Below are 21,976 nucleotides of genomic sequence, written 5' to 3' on the forward strand. Positions count from 1 at the left end.
GCTCCTATAGATAACATCACTATTGTAGAACCTAAAATTGGTCTGTTGAGATGTTTTACAGATTTTTGCATTCTGATAACCAACTGACTGCACCTGGACCCGTGACTCATGACCCTGCCAGTCCCATGGTCCCAACCAGAGGCAGACTCCATGCACAAGGACTGTTTTCCACACTCCTGTGACTTTTTTTTTTTTTTTTTTTTTTTTTGAGACTGAGTCTTACTCTGTGGCCAAGGCTGGAGTGCAGTGCCACAATCTAGGCTCACCTCCACCTCCCAGATTCAAGCTGTTCTCTTGCCTCAGCCTCCTGAGTAGCTGGGATTACAGGTGTGCACCACCACACCTGGCTAATTTTTGTATTTTTAGTAGAGATGGAATTTCATCATGTTGGTCAAGCTGGTCTCAAACTCCTGGCCTCAAGTGATCTGCCCACCTTAGCCTCCCAAAATGCTGGGATTAAAGGCATGAGCCACCATGCCCAGACCCACACCCCTGTGATTTCATCTCTAATCAATCAGCAGTACCCATTCCCTAGCCCCCTGCCCATCAAATTATTCACAAAAATTCTAACCTCTGAGTTCTCAGGAAGACTGTTTTAAGTGATAATTTCAGTTCTCCCACATGGCCAGCCTTGTGTCAATTAAACTCCTTCCTTACTGCAATACCACAGTCTCAGTGAATTGTTTTTGTCTGTGCAGCAGACAGGAAGAACCTGTTGGGCTATTACATGACGTTGTTGTAAGAAGAGGAGATTAGAACACAGGCTGGCACAGACAGAAGACCATGTGAGACACTAGAAGAAGGCAGCCATTAAAAAGACTAAGAGAGAGGCTGTTAGAAGAAAGTAACCCTGCCAACACTTTGATCTTAGACAGCTAGTCTCCAGAGCTTGGATAAAATAAATTTATCTTGTTTAACTCCCTCCCAGTCTGTGGTACTTTGTTATGGCAGGCCTGTCAAACTGATGCAATGTATCATGTATATCTCTACAGATCAGCTCATAATAGATCTATGTTATGACAGTTGTATAATACTCTAATTCATAAATGATACCATTGGTTTTACATTAATCTATTAGTGGAAATTTAGGCTGTAATTTGCCTCTAATAACTAGAAGTCAAATTCCCTCTGGAGAAAGAAAACATCACCCAGAACCTCAGCATTTTTTTTTATAGATCATACAAATAAAAAGATAACAAGCATGGAAGGAGACAAGACTAAAAGCCTGAAAACAAAGGCAAAAATACAGACAATAGATTACTCTTCCTGCTTATGAAGGGGTAATTCCCACAGGGTAGTCTCTCTTGTCTTAAATCACTTGAAAGTTGGAAAACAAAAGGAAAAACTTTTCAGAGACTAGATAAAAGCAATACAAGCCAGAGTTGAAAAACAATGAAAACAAACAATAAGCCTTTTGATTGCCCCATTTTCTGACTGATAGCAATCTCTTGTCTGTGGTGAAGACAGAAAAACTCAGAGCTCAGTGGCCTCTTTGAATAGATAAAACAGGTACTGAATTTCAAGAAGTGAAAGGGGCTAGAACTGCAGTTCAGTGTGCCAGAGAGGAAAAAGCTAAGGAGAGAAAGAGCTGCTGAAATCTGTAAGAGAGGCCACTTGAGTCTTTTGTTGAATGTCTTTACTTTTGGAGGTGAAAACTCCATGATGCTCACTAATAAAAACAACAGGGAAAGAAGATACTGGACACTACAAACTAAAGAGCTTCCAAAGCTCATGCAAACTTGAGGATCTCCTGAATGACTTGCAGTCACAATAAAATAAAAAAAAAATAAAAAATAAAAAANTGTCTTATTAGGTGAATTTTTATGTGAATCAAATGTATTTCATTATCTATTTACCAAGGCAATACTATATTAAATATACCTTTTAAAATTGTTTTGATTCCCTTACAAACGTACAACAACTTCATGATCTGTATTTTGATACTTCAAAATAATTTTTTTCTTATGAATTGGGAAATAGAAATAGAGAGTGGAAATTGGAAGATTATTAAATTACTGGAAATTAAGGATATTGAGAATGGATTTGTGGAATCATAAGCTGATGTAACCTTTGTAGAGGGCTTTAACTCTATAAACATTATAAACACTTACTATGCTCCAGGAATTTTTTTTAGATGCTGGGATACATTAGACAGAAAAGAGACCATTCCCTAATCTCAGAGAATTTGAATCTAGTGTGAAAGACGCATACATAAAATTACCACTTTGATGAGAGATATGTAAGAAAATTTAAGGAGCTAAATTTTATTAGAAGTATCTCAGTTAGTTAGAAAACGCTTCCTTCAGGAAATCCATTGAAAAGAATCTGAAAGATTAGTAGGAATAAACTAGCAGAAGAAAGTGTAGTCAGTAGAAAATGAGCCAGATAGCATGAATAACATAGTCAGAGGATATAAAATAGAAGAAAACATTTTGTTTAGGAAATGAAAATACGACAAATATGTCTTGAGACTGAAAAGAGAGGACAGAGTGGACATAAGGCAACAGAATTGGATAGGAGCCAGATCATGACAATATAAATGATAATCCTTAAATATGTTTCACTCCTTGGAATTTATCATGGAAGAATCAGACAAATATATAAAATATAGTGATGTTCATTGTGATTAATTTTGTATCAGTGAAAACTTGGAAAAAAAAATTTTCAACAATAGGGAATTCTTCAATTACACTTTCATACATCCATAGGGTAAAATATGATAAAGTCATTAAAATGATATCCATATGTCTTTCCTGACATAGAAAGATTTTCAAAATATGTTGGATAACTAAAATCAGGATGCAAATGATGTAATATCCCATTTTGTGGCTGTATAGAAGTATAGTAATAATTTATTACTATATTAATATTTATTGCAAATAAATATATAACATAATTTAGTAACAAAACAATCAAAGAGAAAGTTATTTTGTTATCCAGGAGAAGGAAAAGGGTTGGAATAGTAGTGAAGAAAGGCCCAGAGGACGGATGTTATAATCTGTTGAATTGTCGTTATTGATGATGGCAAAGAAGTGAAAGCCCTCTATTCGTAGGCTTTTGTAACTGAGCTCTTGTTAAATAAATCAATATTTTAAAACACTGTGGGGACAGTCTTGCCAGGGAAAAGACATTTCTGCTATCCCTATGCTTTCCAATAAAAAATACCCTGCATTAGAATGAATGTAAAACTCAAATTATGATGTGACTAGCCAGGGAAATATTTTACAAATAGCAAATCTTTAATTCAGGCTATCAGCAAAAGCATAATGATTAGTAATGTTGAGCATTTAAAAAATGTAAGTGTTGGTCATTCGAATGTCTTTTTTTGAGAAATGTCTGTTCAGATTATTTGCCCATTCCTTAATTGGATCATTTGTACTTTTGCTGTTGAGATGTTTGAATTCCTTATATATTGTAGGTATGGTATTAATCTCCTGTCAGATGAGTAGTCTCCAGATATTTTCTCCCATTGTGTAGGTGGGCGCTTTATTCTATTGATTACTTCTTTTGCTCTGCAGAAGCTTTTAGTTTGATATAATTTCATTTGTTTATTTTGCTTTTGTGGCCTGTGCTTTTCAGGTTTTATTTATAAAATTCTTTTCTCAGACCAGTGTCCTGAAGCATTTCCCTTATGTTTTCTTCTATAAGTTTTAATGTTTCAGATATTACATTTAGGTCTTTGATCAATTTTGAGTTGATTTTATGTAGAGTGAAATCAACTCTATATAAAAGGAGGGTCTGGTTTCATTCTTTTGCATATGGTTATCTGGTTTTCCCAGCACCATTTATTTATTTATTTATTTATTTTATTTTTTTATTATACTTTAAGTTCTAGGGTACACGTACACAATGTGCAGGTTTGTTACATATATATACATGTGCCATGTTGGTGTGCTGCATCCATTAACTTGTCATTTACATAAGGTATATCTCCTAATGCTATCCCTCCCCCCTCCCTCCCCACAATAGGACCCCGTGTGTGATGTTCCCTTCCTGTGTCCAAGTGATCTCATTGTTCAATTCCCACCTATGAGTGAGAACATGCAGTATTTGGTTTTCGATTCTTGCGATAGTTTGCTGAGAATGATGGTTTTATAGACAATGAGAGCTGAGGTTATTCCATGCCAGTTGGCCTACACTATAGACCTTCTATAGTGTAGAAACTTGAATTTATTCCGGAGTTTCTCAAACTTGGGACTGTTGGCACAAATACCAGAGCATAGAGAGTGGAGAGAAACAAATAATTCTTTGTGGAGGAGGCTATCATGTTCACTGCGGGGTGCTATCACCATTTCTGGCCTCTACCCACTAGATGCCAGTGGCAGTTGCTCCCCCACCCTAGCCTAGCTGCAACTACTAAAAATATCTACAGATATTCCTAAATCACCTGGGAGTCAAAATCCCACGCCTCATCATGCTAACCACTGATTTACCCGTGTTAATGAAGGCCAAAAGTGATAATTTTGAGAGAGAATATGCAATATAATTTTCCTTTCATTTAAAATTTCACTAAAAGGTAATTAACTGTCTAAAATAAAAAATATTAGTAATGTATTTAGGATATTTAACACATATAGATGTAAAATGTTTGACAATTGTACAAAGGATAGTAGACATATATTGTTTTACATTTTATATGAAGAGGCGTGATATTGTTTGAAGGTAAACTGTGATGTAAAAACAAACATTTTGTAAAACTTAGAGCAAACATTGACATATTACAAAAAATCTAAATAACATTACATATATATAATATGTAAATAACATACCACAACTGAAAAAATAGACAATAGGAGCAAGCCCACAAGTGATTTCTATATAGTATTTATCAAACATGGATTTTAAAACAACTCATATATATATTTAATAAAATAATTTACATGACAGTGCTTTCACAAAAAACAGGAGTATTCTATTTTTATTTTATTTTATTTTTTGAGACAGGGTCTCACTCTGCCACCCAGGCTGGAGTGCCGTGGTGTGATGACAGCTCACTGCAGCCTTGACCTCCTAGGCTCAATTGATTCTCCCACCTCAGCCTCCTGAGTAGCTGGGACCACAGGCATGCACCACCACACCCGGCTAATTTTTGTATTTTGGGTAGAGATGGGGTTTTGCCATGTTGCCCAGGCTGGTCTCAAACTCCTGAGCTCAAACAATCCACCTGCCTCAGCTTCCCAAAGTGCTGGGATTATAGGCATGAGCCACCGGGCCTGGCCTCGAACTGGAATTTTTTAAAACTGACATGTGATAGTGGAAATTTTAAAAATGCATATTGGAGAAAAAAGTAGAGTGAAACGTAAGCCAATATAAAATAATCAGACTGAAACAGGTAGAAAAAATATATAGAAAATATAGAATGAGCTTAAACAATATAGACATTATGCCACTAATGGAAGTAATGTTATGAATACCAAGATGAATTTGAAAATTTAGATACATTGGAAAAATCCCTACAAAATGAAAACTTAACAAATGCTATAAAATAACAAAAAACATCAAAAAAAACTGAACTCTATGAAAAACACTGCAATCTCCCACATGGAAAACTTCAGGCCTAGACAGCTCCACTCCTGAATTCCTGAAAATGTTTGAAATAGTATATCTTTTAAAACTACTTAGAGATGAATATAATAAAAATGTGTGGCCAGGCGCAGTGGCTCATGCCTGTAATTGCAGCACTTTGGGAGGCTGAGATGGGCAGATCATTTGAGGTCAGGAGTTTGAAAACAGCCTGGCCAACATGGTGAAATCCTGTCTCTACCAAAAATACGAAAACAATTAGCCCGGCATGGTGGTGGATGCCTGTAATCCCAGCTACTTGGGAGGCTGAGGGAGAAGAATTGCTTGAACCCAGGAGGTGGAGGTTGCAGTGAGCTGAGATTGTGCCACTGCACTCCAGCCTAGGTGACAAAGTGAGACTCCCTCTCAAAAAAAAAAAAAAGAAAAAAGAAAGTGCCACACCCTTAATGTAAACATGATGTAAAAATTATGAAGCAGAAAGGAAAAGACATTTAATTATCAGAAGTCCATAAATGGCCTCCAATCCATATAGGAAGATAATGTATGATAACAATGATATTACAAAATATAGGAAAACAGGATAAAATTGTTTAAAAATAGCATTGAAACAGTAGTTTAGCAGTAAGATAAAATAAAGCTAGATATGTAAGTTATTCATTATATGAAAGTTCGTTTCATAAACATGGGTCATGTGCTTGACAATGTTCAAGGAAGTAGGATATTCATAATCAGGACATGCAACCTAAACATCATACAGGGTGAAATTAATAAATCTGATGACATAATGAGTTACCATATAACTATAAATCATGAAGCAGATTAAAAAGAAAACAACTTTACACTGAAGTAATCTAGGTATAGTATTGTCAGGTAGGATATGGATATGTCTCTGTATTTGCTTTTAAGTAGGAGATTTTATGATTTATGTATTTTTAGGAAAATCTTTATAAGTAGTAAAATATTTTGAAATTTTGCTCAAAATTTAGCTGCCCTGTAAATGAGTTTTTGTATTTTTTTCTTTGTTTGTTTGTTTTTGAGACGGAGTCTCACTCTGCCACCCAGGCTGGAGTGCAGTGGCATGATCTCGGCTCACTGCAACCTCAGCCTCCCAGGTTCAAGCGATTCTTCTGCCTCAGTCTCTCTAGTAGCTGGGATTACAGGTGCACGCCAACACACCCAGCTAATTTTTGTATTTTTAGTAGAGATGGGGTTTCCCCGTGTTGGCCAGGCTGGTCTCCAAGTGCTGACCCCAAGCGATCCACCCGCCTTGGCCTCCCAAAATGCTGGGATTACAAGCACAAGCCACCATGCCTGGCCCCCTATAAATGAGTTTTAAAACTTTTCCAAGTATATATCCTAATCTTTCCATTAGTAATCTGATCACAAGGACCCCTGTGCTTATTTGAAGTCATTTTGAGTTCAGGTACATACACATAGGTGTGTGAATGGCTTTGTGGTCATAATGATATGCAGCCTCCACTCAATGAAAGCTCAACTCTTCACAGCGCTAATGAGGGAAAGTGAGACAAGATGTGTGAGATGCCTTTCAATGCACTCAGTAGAAAAATATATAACAAAACATTTTAGGAAAGCTCACCTGCCCTTCCTATTGAATCACAGAATGAACAAACATAAATCAAGGCTGACAAGGTTGAGTCTCTCTCCTCAGAGCTTTGAAAATAATAATATGTCATCCTGTAACAATATAACATCCATCCTCCCCCATATTCTCTCTCATCTTGTTGGCAAAAGGTCCCTTTATTCAAACACAAATCTTCATTATAACAGTTGAAAGTAATTCTCATGCCAGGAAAAGATTATCAGATTCATATTAAAGGGAAGATTGTTTTATACAGGGACTTGCCAGAAAAAGATTTAGAAATGAATTATGTTGAAGCTCCCTGTGATCCTTTAATGAAAATTCTAGCATGTAGCCAGATGTTTTATTGGGGAAGAGAATCAAGAGAAACATAGATTGTCCTGCCATTCAACTGAATACTAAAGCTGAAATTAGAGTGATTCACAAATGCACATAATTGCCTGGAATATTTATCTTAAAAAAAAAAAAAAAAAGAGGAGAAACCTCCCACTCTTTTGCATTTTCTTTTTTTCTACTATACCATAGAAACCAGACTTTTTCTTGTGAGAATTTGGGATACCTTGTTCTTATGGCAGAAACAACTAATGCTAGCAGTACTACTGATATCTGTTTTCCTCTTGTTCCCTACTAACATTTTTTTTGTTTGTTTTATTTGAGACGGAGTCTCACTCTGTTGCCCAGGCTGCAGCGGCACAATCTCAGCTCACTGCAAGCTCTGCCTCCTGGGTTCACACCATTTTCCTGCCTCAGCCTCCCAAGTAGCTGGGACTACAGGCACCCGCCACCACGCCTGGCTAATATTTTGTATTTTTAGTAGAGATGGGGTTTTACCATGTTAGCCAGGATGATCTCAATCTCCTGACCTCGGGATCCACCCACCTCTTATTTACAATGGCAATGTGTCAGCTCACAATGAAAAAATCAACATGCATATAAACAAAAAGCTAGTTGCCCTTGAAACAAGAAGTGCTCAGGTGACCAGATCATGACCTATGAGATGTACATGGAAGTCACTGAGAGGTACTGCTACTGAAACTCTTTACAGGGTACTAACTCAGTTGGCATGAATTCCCTTTTCACTCTCTCTCCCTCTCTCTTTGCCTGCCTTCCTTCTTTCTTTCCCTTCCTTCTTTGCTTCTTTTCTTCCTTCTCACCCTTCATCCCTCCCTTTCTGCCTCCCTCCATCCTTCCTTCCTTCCTTCCCTCCTTCCTTCCTTCCTTCCCTCCCTCCCTCCCTTCCCTCCTTCCTCCTTCTCGCCCTCCTCCCTCCCTCTCCATTTGTCTAGGAAGGGTGAATAGGATTTTAAAAGTGGATCAGCGATCTCACGATGATGTAGCAACAAGTAAAACCTAAGGATAGCAGACTAAGTGAAGGTAGATGGTTCTGGCAATGCTGAATTTCTTCTATAGACAAAAAATTACTTACCTCTAGACTGCTTGTATGTACATTTAGAAAAAGGTTTAAATAATAATTTTCAAAAGAGAATAAATGTATCACTTTTAGTCAAATACAGTTAACTCTGCCATATGATTTATATACTTATCCCATTTTATCCTCATACGATTACTCTTACTCAGCCAAAGGAAACTAACTTTGGGAAACAAAAATTACTTGCTTTATAGCCTCGAAGTGTTTTAATGAAGTCTCACTGATCCAAAATCTGAAAAAACATAACTGATTTAACTTTTTTTTTTTTTTTTTTTTTTTATTTTTGTTTAAATTTTGGAAAAAAAAAAAAACTATTTTAATTTTTTTTTTTTTTTACATTTGCTTAAACTCTGGAAGAATAAATCAATTATTTCACTATTTGTGACTTTTTTGGAAGAATTGCCTTAGACCTGGTGCAGTAAAAGCTTCACTGCCAGTTTCAATGACAAAGGTCCAATGTGCCCCCAAAGGAAGATGTGGTCTTGGATGTCTCAGGCAGTGTGGTACAGCAATGAGAACATACCAAGGCGAGCACATGTAATTGAGAGAAGCACTCCACACCTGAGCCAATGAAAGAAGAAGCATAAGAGTATGTTTACTTATGTAAGAAAGTAACAAACTATCTTCCAAACTGACTGCAACATTTTGCACTTCCACCAGCAATGAATGAGAGTTCCTGTTGCTCCACATCCTTGTCAGCATTTGGAGTCATCAGTGTGTTTGGTTTTAGCCATGCTAATAGGTGTGCAGTTTTAATTTGGAATTTTCTAGTGACATGATGTTGAACATTTTTCATATGCTTCTTTTCCATTTGTACATCTTCTTTGGTGAGGTGTCTATTCAGGTCTTTTGCACATTTTTTTAAATTTTTAAATTTTAGATTCCAGGGTACATGTGCAGGTTTGTTACATAGATATATTGCATGATGCTGAGCTTTTGTTGATCCTATCACCCAAATAGTGAACATAGTACCCAACAGGTCATTTTTCAAGCCTTTCCGCACTCCCCCTTCCCTGCTCTTACAGTCTCCGGTGTCTATCGTTCCCATCTTTACATTCACGTGTATCCAATGTTTAGCTCCCACTTGTACATGAGAACATGCAGTATTTGTTTTCTGTTTCTGTGTTAATTAACTTAGGATAATGGCCTCCAGCTGCCTCCATGTTGCTGCAAAGGACATGATTTCATTCTTTCACATGGCTGCATGGTATTCCATAGTGTATATGTACCACATTTTCTTTATCCATTCTACACTGATGAGCACCTAGGTTGATTCCATGCCTTTCCTATAATGAATAGCTTTTGCAGATTCTTAAATTGAGTTCTTCTTTTCTTCTTGTTGAATTTTAATAGGTTTTGGGGTATTTTGAATAACAGTCCTTTATCACATATATCTTTTGTGAATATTTTCTTCTAGTCTTTTGGCTTCTCTTCTCATCTTTTACCAGTATCTTTCATAGAACAGAAGATTTTATTTTCAATAAAGTCTAGCTTTTCAATCCTTTTTTAAAAATGAATTATACTTGGGGTTGTATCTAAGAAGTCATCACCATACCCAAGTCAATTAGGTTTTGTCTTTTGTTATCTTCCAGAAGTTTATAGTTTGTTTCACATTTAGAACTATGATGCCATTTGAGTTATTTGTGAAGAGTGTAAGGTCTGTGTCTAGATTCTATTTTTATTTTTTGCATGTAGATGTCTAGTTGTTCTAGCACCATTTGCTAAAGTGACTATCTATTCTCCATTGTATTGCCCTTGGTTCCTTTCTCAAAGATTACTTGACTCTATTTATGTGAGTCTGTGTTGGGATCTGTATTCTGTTCTATTGATGTTTTTGTCTGTTCTGTTGCCAATAGCATGCTGTCTTGATTACTATGTTTTTATAGTAATTCCTAAAATTGAATAGTGTCAGTCTTCTAACTTTGTTCTTCTCTTTCAATATTGTGCTGGCTATTCTGGATCTTTTGCATCTCCATACAAACTTCGTAATCAGTATGTAAGTAATTACAAAATAATTTGCTGGGACTTTAATTAGGACTATGTTGACTCTCTAGAGCAAATTGGGAAGACTTGACGTCTTAGCAATATTGAGTCTTCCTATCAATGAACATGAAATATCTATTTAGTTCTTCAGTTTCTTTCACCACAGCTTCATAGTTTCACTCATAGAGATGTTGTACATATTTTGTTAGATTTATACCCTTTGAGTGTTTGTCTCTTATGAAATTCATGTTGAAACTTAATCTCCAATGTTAAAGTATTGAAAGGTGATGCCTTTAAGAGATGATTGAGTGATGAGGGCTCTGCCCTCATAAGTGGATTAGTGAGTTAATGGAATCATAGGCTGTCATGGGAGAGGGACTGGTGGCTGCATAAGAAGAGAGACTTCAGCTAGCACACTCATTCTCCTCACTGTGGAATGCCCACCTCAGTACTCTGCAGAGAGTCCCCACCAGCAAAAAGGCCCTCACCAGATGTGCTCCCTTGACAATGGATTTCCCTGTCTCCAGAACTGTGAAAATTAAATTTCATTTTATAAATTTCCCAGTTTCAGGTATTCTGTTTAAGCAACAAAAAATGGAATTAAACAGTGTTGAAGTATTTCATTTTGGGGTGTGCTTATACAAAAACACCACGTTTTAATTTCAAAATTCTTTTGCTCATTACTGGTATAGGGAAATGCAACTGACATTTGTATATTAACCTTGTATTCTATATTCTTTCTATAATGGCTTATTAATTATAGGAGTTTCTTGTGTGTTCTTTTGGATTTTCTGCATAGACAATCATGTCATCTGTAAACAAAGACAGTTTTATTTCCTCTTTGCATTTTTGTGGTGACTTTTAATTGTGATCAAAGTGGGAAAATAGGTGTTGAGGACTGTATCTAAGAGACAAATCCTCCTCTTAATCTGGGCAAATTATTTTTACTCTGGGGCATCAATTCTTCATCTGTGAAATTAAAAGGTGAGACCACATAGACTCTAATCCACTTTCAGCTTTAATATGCTGTACTCTATTTGTGATTCCACTGTCTTGATTTTCAGTTGTATTTCTTGAAAGTGAGTTGTCCTTTGACAGAGTCCTGGGAACTCCTCCTCTATTTCTGGAGTGAGCTCCTACAGCCTTTGTGTTCTCTGAACTGTCTTGACAAGCACTTCTCCTCAGAGGGGATTGGCACACTGACTCACCAGCTGCTATCCGAGTGATAACAGCTTGTTCTGAAACTTATGATTTCCAAGGCTTGTGGATTATGAAGCATCCGGTTCGAGAATACAAGCAATGGAAAGGGAGGCATTCATATGGAAATGTTCTAAACTATATTCGATTTCCTGAATTTTGAGTGCAGACGTGTACATGAAAAATTGACAAAAAAAAAAAAAAAAAAAAAAGAGGTGGCAGTTGGGGAATGGAGTGTGGTGACCAAGCTGTGGTTTACCCTGCTGTTTGAAGCTGAGCAATCCACTTAACTTATATTTGCCTGTATATAAAATGGAAACTTGCAGTAGCAGGTCATCTCATTATTTTCTAAGTAGTCAAAGGACATACTAGATACAAGATGGCTGTCCAGTGAGCAGGGATTTTCAATGTTGTATATAATGTGTCTTTCAAATGTGTTTAGTTCCAGCCTAGTCTTTGAGATATCCCAGATGTGAGTTTCAGAAGGGAAACAATGATGTCTGTGCTACTGTGTTCAGTTCCCTCTGTCCCTAGCCATGTCCTATATGTGTACCCCTGGTGGTCAAATTAGCCAAATGTGAAGAGGATGCTGGAGCTTTAAACATGTAAATTTGCAGTGCACATACACACATACACATACACACACACACACACAAACACATACATGTACTTGCTCTTTAATATCAAAAAATATTAGAATTACCAAACTATTCTTAGATATCTTTTTGAAAGTAGCAAACATGATTGGGTAGTTTTATTGATCTGGTAGTATGTATCAGGTTATTCGAGGCTCTGGAGATTTAGTAGTAATGAAATCCTCATCACTGCTGTTATGCAGCTTACATTCTAGTTGGGGGAGAAACACAATAAGTAAATAAATATAATGTAAATAATTAGTTGTATTATTGTTTTTTTTTTTTTTTTTTTTTTTTTTTTTTTTTTTTTTTTTTTTTTTTTTTTTTTTTTTGAGACCAAGAGTCTTGGGCTGTGTCCGCCCGGTTGGAGTGCAGTGGCGCGGATCTCAGCTCACTGCAAGCTCCGCCTCCCGGGTTTACGCCATTCTCCTGCCTCAGCCTCCCGAATTAGTTGTATTATTGTATATAGCACAAGCAAAGTAGGTTAAAAATCAGGGAAAATTGATTTTCTTTGTTTCTAAGAAATGCACTTCTTACATTTGGAGACGCTTTCACCCTTTGTGTTGACAGCCTCTTTGCAAAAGTAAAATTATTCCTTTTTTATTGTTATTTCCTCAAATATAGTAAGAAAAGAGAAAAACAAGAAAAAATTCAATTAGCAACATTAGCTTTCATAAATATGTGTAAAGAAGAATAAAAAAGAGAATGAGGGAGCAATGTTTTAGACACCATGATCATAGAAGTCTTTCTGGTGAAGGGACATTTGAGCAGAGACATCACTGAAGGGAGGAAGTGATCTATATGGATATAGATAGCTGAAGGGAAACCATAGGAAAATAGAACAGAAAGTGAAAAAACAGACATATTCAAGAAACTACAAAAATTTCTATGTGACTGGAACAAAGAAAGCGAGATTCTGTGGCAGATAATGATGTTAAAATGTAGTGAAGAGCCAGACCTTGGAGAGCGATGTTAACTGTGATAAGAGGGTCAGATGTTATTATGCTGAGTTAAATGAGACTCATCAGAAACCATACAGTATTATCCATTATTGTGCAATTAAATAATAGATATTCTAATTAGAAGTAAACAATGTGTGTTATTTTCAAACACTCTTCTGTTACCTAATCTGCATTCCTCCTCAGAGTCATCAAATGCCAAAGAAATCACCCCTCTGAGATATCCCATCCAAATCTTGTAAGTTAATATATATATATATAAAATATGTATATATTTATTTGTCTAAATATTTTTCCCCCATTTGAAAAGAGAATCTGTGGTCCTGCATTTTTTGCCATTATGTTATAATTGTATTCACAGGACAAGGTTTCTTCTAAGTGAAAGCCATTTGTATATTTTGCCTCTGATTTATCTCTAAAATAATTCATCCTGTCTTGATTTGATATAGAATTGAATCTTTCTGATCATTTTTCTCAGGTCCATCTTTAGAGGTATAAACCTCTATAAATTTTAACCCTCTAAAAATTTGATGACCAGTGCTAAGTACATTATATATCTTCATCTCTGTTAATTGCTATGATTCACATTAGTTCAAGGCAGTTAATTTTCCTACATTCGAAATAGTTTCACGTGTTCTCCTTAAGCAACCTATTTTTCTTAAGTTAAACTTTCTTCAAGTTGAGGGCCCAGGGGAAACTAGGAGAGTTGTCATTGGGCACCTCTGCTCTAACTCAGCTGTGTGCTACACGTGAGCCAGAGTCCAGCAGAATATGAGGCAATTCCTGAGAAAGCTCTACAATTTCCCAGAACAGGCAACTCTTTGTATTCTTTTTTTCCTCTATCTTTTTATTCTTTTCCTTTTCTATTTATTATTCCAATTGTTTCCTTCACCTTTTTCCCACTTTTATTTTCTTTTATTTACTTCTCATGGTGGAACAGCTAGTAATGTTCAATAATTCCCACAACCATTTGTTAGCCTTGTTATTGACTAAAACCAAGTTTTATGTACATAGGAAAAACTGAGTGAATTACAGAACACAGTTTCCCTGGTCCTGAGAAGGAATTATAATATCTGAAATTTCATTTTTGGACATTCGTCTTTTGGCCCAAATATTTGAGGTAACACAATGGTCCTATTGTCAGACTGAAAAGAATCGTAGATTTTTACCCAATATCAAACTTTACTAATTCCCAGAGTACAGGTAATCAAGAGATACAGGCAAAGCAAAGACATGTCTGTGAATCTCACAATAGCTCACTGGTCTTCCTATGCCACATTTGGATGCACCTTATTTTTGGCAAGATCCAAAAAATTCCTGGTCCAGATAAAACACATGATGCCCCTAGTGATGTGTGTGGAACACCACTTATACAAAGGTAGCTGTTTCAGACATGCAAGCTTTCCACTTTGGTCTCAGAAAACTATAGAATTGATGTTTTCTAGAGTGTCATTCCCCATACATTCATAGATTACAGGCTTATTTACCATAAAAAATCCTAGTAGACCAGGTATATCCTATAAAAGGATGCCATGGATAAAGGTATTTCTTAAGTAGATACTAGCAAGAAGTCAAATTAACATGTTGATAAAATTTGACCAAGTTATTCCTCTCCGTTTCTTGTTTTCTGTTTCCTCAGGAGTCTCCAGGATAGGAAGGGTGGATTTCAAACTAACTGATAACTTTTTTTTTCTTTCCAGAAAAATGTAAACACCTATTGCTGGCTTTGAAAATGGAAGAAGAATGCCCTGATTGAAGGAATGTAGTGGCCTCTAGCAGTTGGCAAGGTAAGGAAATATCTTCTCCCTTAGAGCCTCCAAAAAGAACTTATGCCCGCTGCATCTTGATAGCCCACTGAGACCCATTTCAGATTTCTGGACTATAGAAATTTAAGACAGTAAACTGCTGTTGTTTTACACCACTAAATTTGTGGTAATTTTTAGAGCAGCAATAGGAAACTAATTCAGGCATGTTCAACCGGCATTTCTTCAGAGGTCATGCATGAGGCTAAAACCAAGTCATATGAAGAAGAGTAGGAAAACTGAAGGAAAACATATTTGGGGTATGAAGAGAAACAATATTTCTAAAGCCTCCATGTAGGAGAGAGATATAATAAGGTTCTGCTGAATTATGTGGTACAGATAATAATAAAGTGTATAATATTCTGAAATGGTCAATGTAAATGTATAAGAAATTAAATGTAGTGATACTACTGTTGGTTTCACCGGTATAGTTACACCCAAGATGGATCTTCATGGTATTTACTACCCTTACTTCCTTTTTGTTATTTACAATCATAAGCAAAAATTCAAGATTGGCCAATAACTAGAATATCCCCTTTTGACTGCTTTGTTCTACTATCGTACCCATGGAGCTCTGGAAATAGTCTTACTAGCGCTTTATTAGAGATGTTAGTTGTTAGGATCAGTTCCCTCTAAGCAAGTCAGTTCTATATGTTGTATACTGCACATTAATTTTTTCATGTATTCAAGACCTATGTTAGCTGTTTTGGAGAACAGATGAGTTCACAGATGAGTGGAGGGGAGATTTGTGGCATGAAGACCTTGCAGTCCCACCATAGCTCACATATGTTCTGCTTCTGTCTTAATTTGTGCTGCATTCACTCCAACTTACCATATGTCTAACTCCCTGGGAGGAGTGGAAAAAAGAGGAAAAGAAGGTGGCTAAATGAGGCTTCTGTAAAATTCAAGCTCAGGGACATTAACTGGAGATTCATATTTAGATATATAGCTATTATTTGTATTGTTGCATATATCACAAGAAAAAGTGGATAGAAAATCAGGAGAAAGTAGGTTTCTTTGGTTTTGTTTTGTTTTGTTTTAAGAAATTGACTTCTTAAATTTGGAGACTTTCACCGTTTGCACTGACAGACTCCTTGTAAAAAATGAAAACAATGAAAAAATTCTTTTCATTGTTAGTTCCTCAAATGTAATAAGGAAGAAAAGGAAAACAAATAAAATTTCAATTAGTAACTTTGAATTCCCGAAATTTTGTGTATTTTTCCCTTTTGGTATATGGATACTGAAATTAAAATTGGACCTGTTGAGCACCTTGATGTTAAGCAAATGTCAAGCCTGCTCATTCAGCAAAATGAAAACCCTGTCACTTTTGATTCCCAGTTCCTGTGGTTAGGCTAGTCTCCCAATCACTGTTTCCTGTACATATTCAGGTATACTGGAGAGACTTTTTGGCCAGTTAGCATCCCGATGGTTTTGAACATTCATGACAGTGCAAATCCCTAATCATGAGGAGGACTTAATCTAACAGTATTTGAGCAACTTACTAGAGAGGCGCTGAGATTTCAGTGTAGCACATGTGTTTTTAATACTTGCTATTCTACATTGCTGACCTTTATTTGAAATAATAATTTCACATTGATATATTTAACCTGTAAGCATTTTACATGCAGGATTCTTATTGTGCATTGAATTTGTGTGTCATGCCATGACATGGAAAGAGCAAAGAAGGGCTGAGTAGGGGAAGTCAGTCTCAGAAGTCTCTCAGATGCCACGCACCACACAGGGAGTTAGTGATGATAAGAATTAGACTGCTATGGCAGGCTACTCGGGTGAGATACTGAGTCAGGGGGGTAGATGAGGTCAGGGGTTTGATGAGGGATAAACAGGCAAGAAATTGGTTCATTTAAGGGAACACTTTGAAACAAAAGAATAAATGAAAAGAAAAAAAGTCAGCAGATTTCAATTGTCTAGTCAGTGTGCTGATGGAAAGCCCAAAAGTCAGGTCACCAAGGGACCCCGAATCCTTGGGCAGGAGCTGTTCACTGCCCTTTGAGGCTTACTTGTATGAAGGACTTGAAAGTCTCTATTTGTGGTCCAAAGGAAAGACTTGATCTGATAAGGGTATATACTCCTGTATAACACAACGGCAAATTTCATGTCCTTGTAGGGGTTTCCTGCACCAAAGAATGAGCACAAAGAGAAGCTTTAACCATAAGCCAGTCAGGATCTTTCAATGTCTACATTGCCTTCAGGGTAAGTAAAATGAGCATTTATTCTTATATTATTTATTCATTCATTTAATCATTCAGCAGTTATTTATTGATTTTGCCTGTTACATGCCAGGCACTGTTCCAAGTGCTGAGGATATAGCAGTAAACAACATGCATACATTTCCTCTCCTGTTAGAGCTTTTATTCCAGGGGTTGGGTGGGGAGATACATAATAAAGAAAGAAATGAGCATGTAATATTTTAGATGGTGACAGGCATTACTGAAGTGAATGGAGCAAGAAAATGCTTAGAGAGAAGGCTTCTTATTTCATATAAAGCAAATAGAAAAAGTTTCGCTGATAAGGTGGCATTGGAATGGAGACCCAGAGTTCATGAGAGATGAGCTCAGATGACTTTTAAAGCATGCCAGCAGGGCAGGGAAAAATGGCTCATGCGTGTAATCCCAAAGCTTTAGGAGACCTAGCATGGTGGTTTGTGCCTGTAGTCCCAGCTACTCCAATAGCTGAGGTGGATCACTTGAGCTAAGGAGTTCAAGACTACAGTGAGCTAGATTGGAGCTAGATTGGGCCACTGCACTCTAGCCTGGGTGACAGAGCAAGGCCCTGTCTGTAAATAAATAAATGAAGCAATAAATAATGTTTAGAAAGACAACAAATGTCCTGATACTCCTTCCTTAAAGAAGTGGAGCATAATTTCTCTCTTTTGAGCACAGACTGGACTCAGTGGTTCGCAGAATGCAGCATGTCATTTGGGGAGCTCCTGAAGCCTCCTACCTACATCTGGCAGCAGACCTCTCAGCTTGAGGCACATCTATTGAGACTGCAACTCTGGCTGATATCTTCCCGGCAACCTCACAAGAGACCCTGAGGCTGATCCATGCTTCCTAGAGTCTGTGCTACTCCCAGATTCTTGACCTTCAGAAACTGAGATAATAAATATGAGTTGTATTAAGCTGCTAATTTGGGGTAATAGATCACTAATTCATGAGCCATGAGGACATCTGGAGTAAGAGCAATTCAGGAAGAAAAATTCCAAGTACAAACATCTCATGGAGGGAGCATGGGGGTGTTTGAGGAACTCAGGACATCTTTCAGAGTTGAAACAGAGTGACTTCTGTGGGAACCCAGCAGAGGGAGACGGTGTCTAAAAGATACCAATGGAACAGAACAGTTAGAATTTTAGAAACCATTGTGAGTTGAGTTAAGAAAGGCAGTAAGCTGGAAAGACAGGAGGTAGCAGTCAAAGAATAAATGATTGAAACTAAAATTGTGGAGGGGTCTAGTTATTAGTCAGTGGTGCTTCTGAGAGAGGGTTGGAGACAAGATCATTGGTGAGAGGTAAAAAGATAGAAAATAGAAATCGAGTCTTAAGCTCTTTTTCTGAAGATTTCCATTTGTTTTCTGTCTATACATCTGCTTACATACATACTATGTTAGCTACAGTGAGAACCAAGCAAAATATTGAAATGGGTTATCTCAATTCCAACACTACCGCTTTTAACAAAACAACACAGTGTGCCTTATTTGATTACAAAACAGAACCTGGATTTCAAAAATGATTGAATCTAGTAAATTTCCTAACTCTTAAAGAAGGAAACTGCACAATAAGAGCTCCTCAATTAATACCTCCAGTTTGCCATCACTCTCATCTATTTTATTCAGTATAAACTGATTTTATTATTATTTCTCTGTTCCAAAGAAATCTATCAAATTTAAGCTCTCAGAATTTGGTAATCTATCAGTCAAGCGTGTTTATACATATTTCTCATATTAAGTGTGGCTGATTTTGTTAGCTGTAAGTTGTAATTAATTTCTTCAAGTAACATTTGAGCAAAACAGTGAGTTCCTCAGTCTACATCTACAGGAGGAGCACTCCTCCATTTACTCCTTTTTCTTCATTGAATTGAGTGCAAAGAGATTTTTCAGAGTTATAAATACAAGACATTCAACTTTGAATCAAGACAATAATGAGAAACAATGATCACAAGCTGAAAAAAGCTAACCTCAGAAAGAATGTGTATATATAAGGCCATAATAAACATGTTGTGTTCTGTCACCTTGGTCTTTTCAATAAGGCCTGTTTTCTGTCTTCTAAGGTCACTCCTATCTATTGATAAATTAACTATGACCTTGCAGCCAAAGATTAAATAGCAAATATGGATTTGGGTATTCCATCACATCAATATTATTTTATAGAGCTCTGGTGTATCAGTCTGTTATCACACTGCTAATAAAGACATGCCTGAGACTGGGTAATTGATAAAGGAAAGAGGTTTAATGGACTCAGAGTTCCACATGGCTGGGAGGTCTCACAGTCTTGGTGGAAGGGAAAGGAGAAGCAAAGGCACGTCTTACATGACCACAGGCAAGAGATAATGAGAGCCAAGCCAAAAAGGAAACCCCTTATGAAACCATCAGATCTCTTGAAACTTATTCACTACCATGAGAACAGTATGAGGGAAACCGCCCCCATGATTCAATTATCTCCCACCGGGTCTCTCCTACAATAAGTGGGAATTATGGAAGCTACAATTCAAGATGAGATTTGTGTGGCAACACCATCAAACCATATCATATGGTGAACGCAATAATCTCAGATGGTAGGAAAATTTTATTTTTAAGAATATATATTTATCTTATTTTAGATTTTCTTTTTTTTTTTTTTTGCTGAGGCAGGGTCTCATCATGTTGCCCAGGCTGGTCTCGAACTCCTGGGCTCAAGCAATCCCTAAGTGCTGGGATTATAGGCATGACCCAGCAAACTTGGCAGACAAACCTTTAAAATTTTTTAATTTTGTAAGGCTGCTATAGCTTGTCAGACATTTGGCAGTTATTTTGTAATCATTTTATTGTCAATCTTTCTTAATTTATATATATTTTTTCTTTTTTTTTCTTTTCTTTTTTTTTTTTTTTGAGACGGAGTCTCACTCTGTCGCTGGGGCTGGAGTGCAGTGGCCTGATCTCAGCTCACTGCAAGCTCCGCCTCCCGGGTTCCCGCCATTCTCCTGCCTCAGCCTCCCGAGTAGCTGGGACTACAGGCGCCCGCCACCTCGCCCAGCTAGTTTTTTGTATTTTTTAGTAGAGACGGGGTTTCACAGTGTTAGGCAGGATGGTCTCGATCTCCTGACCTTGTGATCCGCCTGTCTCGGCCTCCCAAAGTGCTGGGATTACAGGCTTGAGCCACCGTGCCTGGCCTATTTTTTCATGAACAATTATTGCCTCCTATTCCTACTCCAGTGCTCAGTAAAGCATATAATGTAGAACATTTAAATATTTGAGTTTTAGAGATGCTATGACTCAAAATCATGCACTTAAAGTTTTTTTTATAAAAGTAGGACCAATTAAGAATTTCAATACTTTTTTTTGTAAATAGCTGTTTTTAGCAGATGTCTTAGAACAATAGTGAACTGAAATCATGTAGGATTTTAATTACCTGGGAATATAAAATTAGGTAGAAAACAGACTTTACCCAAATTAATGTGTGTGTGAGCATATACTGTATGTTTCAGAGCAAAAAAATGTTTGGGAAAAATAACTGTACTTTCTTAAGAAGACAATTTGCCACATAAGGAATATGGATGATATAACTAGAAGAAGTTCAAAGTTCACATTCTATTCAAGAGCATTAGATCCAAATAAGCCCATGTTTCTGTGTGGCAAATTAAGCAAATGGCAAAGAGTAATTTTCTCTGAAATAAGGGACTATTAACAACCAGAATATGCCATCTGCATTAAGGCTCCAGAAACACTATTTAAAGTAATTTACAGGTTGGCCAATGATTACAATTTTTTCTTTCTCATTTGTACTCAAGGGGATTATTTTCAATTAAAATAATACACAGAGTCCAATTTAGCTTGACACACAGTAGATGCAAATAAAAGTTTGCTCATTTGCTTGTATTTGCTTGTTTGGGTTGGGATTTTTGCCGTTTCTTTTTTGCTTTTGCATAAAATCTCAACTACAGAAAATTTACTGTGTTAACGTGTGAAGGAGACAAATTTACTGTGTTAACAGTGTGAAGCAGAAAAAACAGAAGGAGAAAAGTGAGAGTTTTGTCTGAGTTTTTATACCCTTGAGGGTATACAATTTATGTCAATTTATGGGGCAAATATTGTGGCTTTTGCTTAAAACTAAAATGAAGCTAAATATTCCCTATGTTGCTGTGAAATGATTTATTTATTCATCCAGTATTTAGTGAGCACCTACTATATATTAGCCAATCTTCTGGGCCTTGGGGATAAATTTATGGATAAAATAGACAAAAATCTCTGCCCTACTGTAGGTTACCTTCTAGTTGAAGAAGACAAATGATAAACATTGTTAATGTACTAAATGTTAGAAGGTCACATGTGCTCCAGATAACACAAAAAAAGAAAGGAGAAAGATCATGGGCAGGGAGAAATGCAATTTGATAGGGTTCTTAGCCTCTTGAAGATATAATTGCATTGTCCCCTGGCTCCTGTCTAACTGTTGTCAAATTGGATCAAAATTTGTTTACAACTGCTTTCGGGTGGATAAATTATACTCCACAATAACATGCGAGGCTATAAAAAGCCGCAGTAATATTAAAAAATTTTTTTTCATGTAGTCAGAAATTCACTATTCTCAATTTCCATGGTTGAAACTTTCTTGACTCTCAAAGACTCTGGAAAACACAGGA

General features: G+C 36.7%; 1 long non-coding RNA gene across 3 annotated transcripts in view; it reads left to right on the plus strand.

Moving 5' to 3' along the window:
* Positions 1-18,912, plus strand: part of LOC108522135 (uncharacterized) — an 89,699-nt gene extending 70,787 nt beyond the window's left edge. For 2 of the 3 annotated variants that reach the window (XR_001883387.1, XR_001883386.1), the window contains 3 exons: positions 15,027-15,113; positions 17,254-17,339; positions 18,029-18,912. This is a non-coding gene — a long non-coding RNA (uncharacterized LOC108522135). Of the gene's footprint in view, positions 1-13,512; positions 13,565-15,026; positions 15,114-17,253; positions 17,340-18,028 lie in introns of all 3 variants that reach the window. The other variant, XR_001883382.1, reaches the window with a different exon arrangement.
* The last annotated feature ends 3,064 nt before the right edge of the window (positions 18,913-21,976 follow it).

This window comes from Rhinopithecus bieti, unplaced genomic scaffold (assembly GCF_001698545.2).
Source record: "Rhinopithecus bieti isolate Rb0 unplaced genomic scaffold, ASM169854v2 scaffold_2524, whole genome shotgun sequence".
Taxonomy (NCBI): domain Eukaryota; kingdom Metazoa; phylum Chordata; class Mammalia; order Primates; family Cercopithecidae; genus Rhinopithecus; species Rhinopithecus bieti.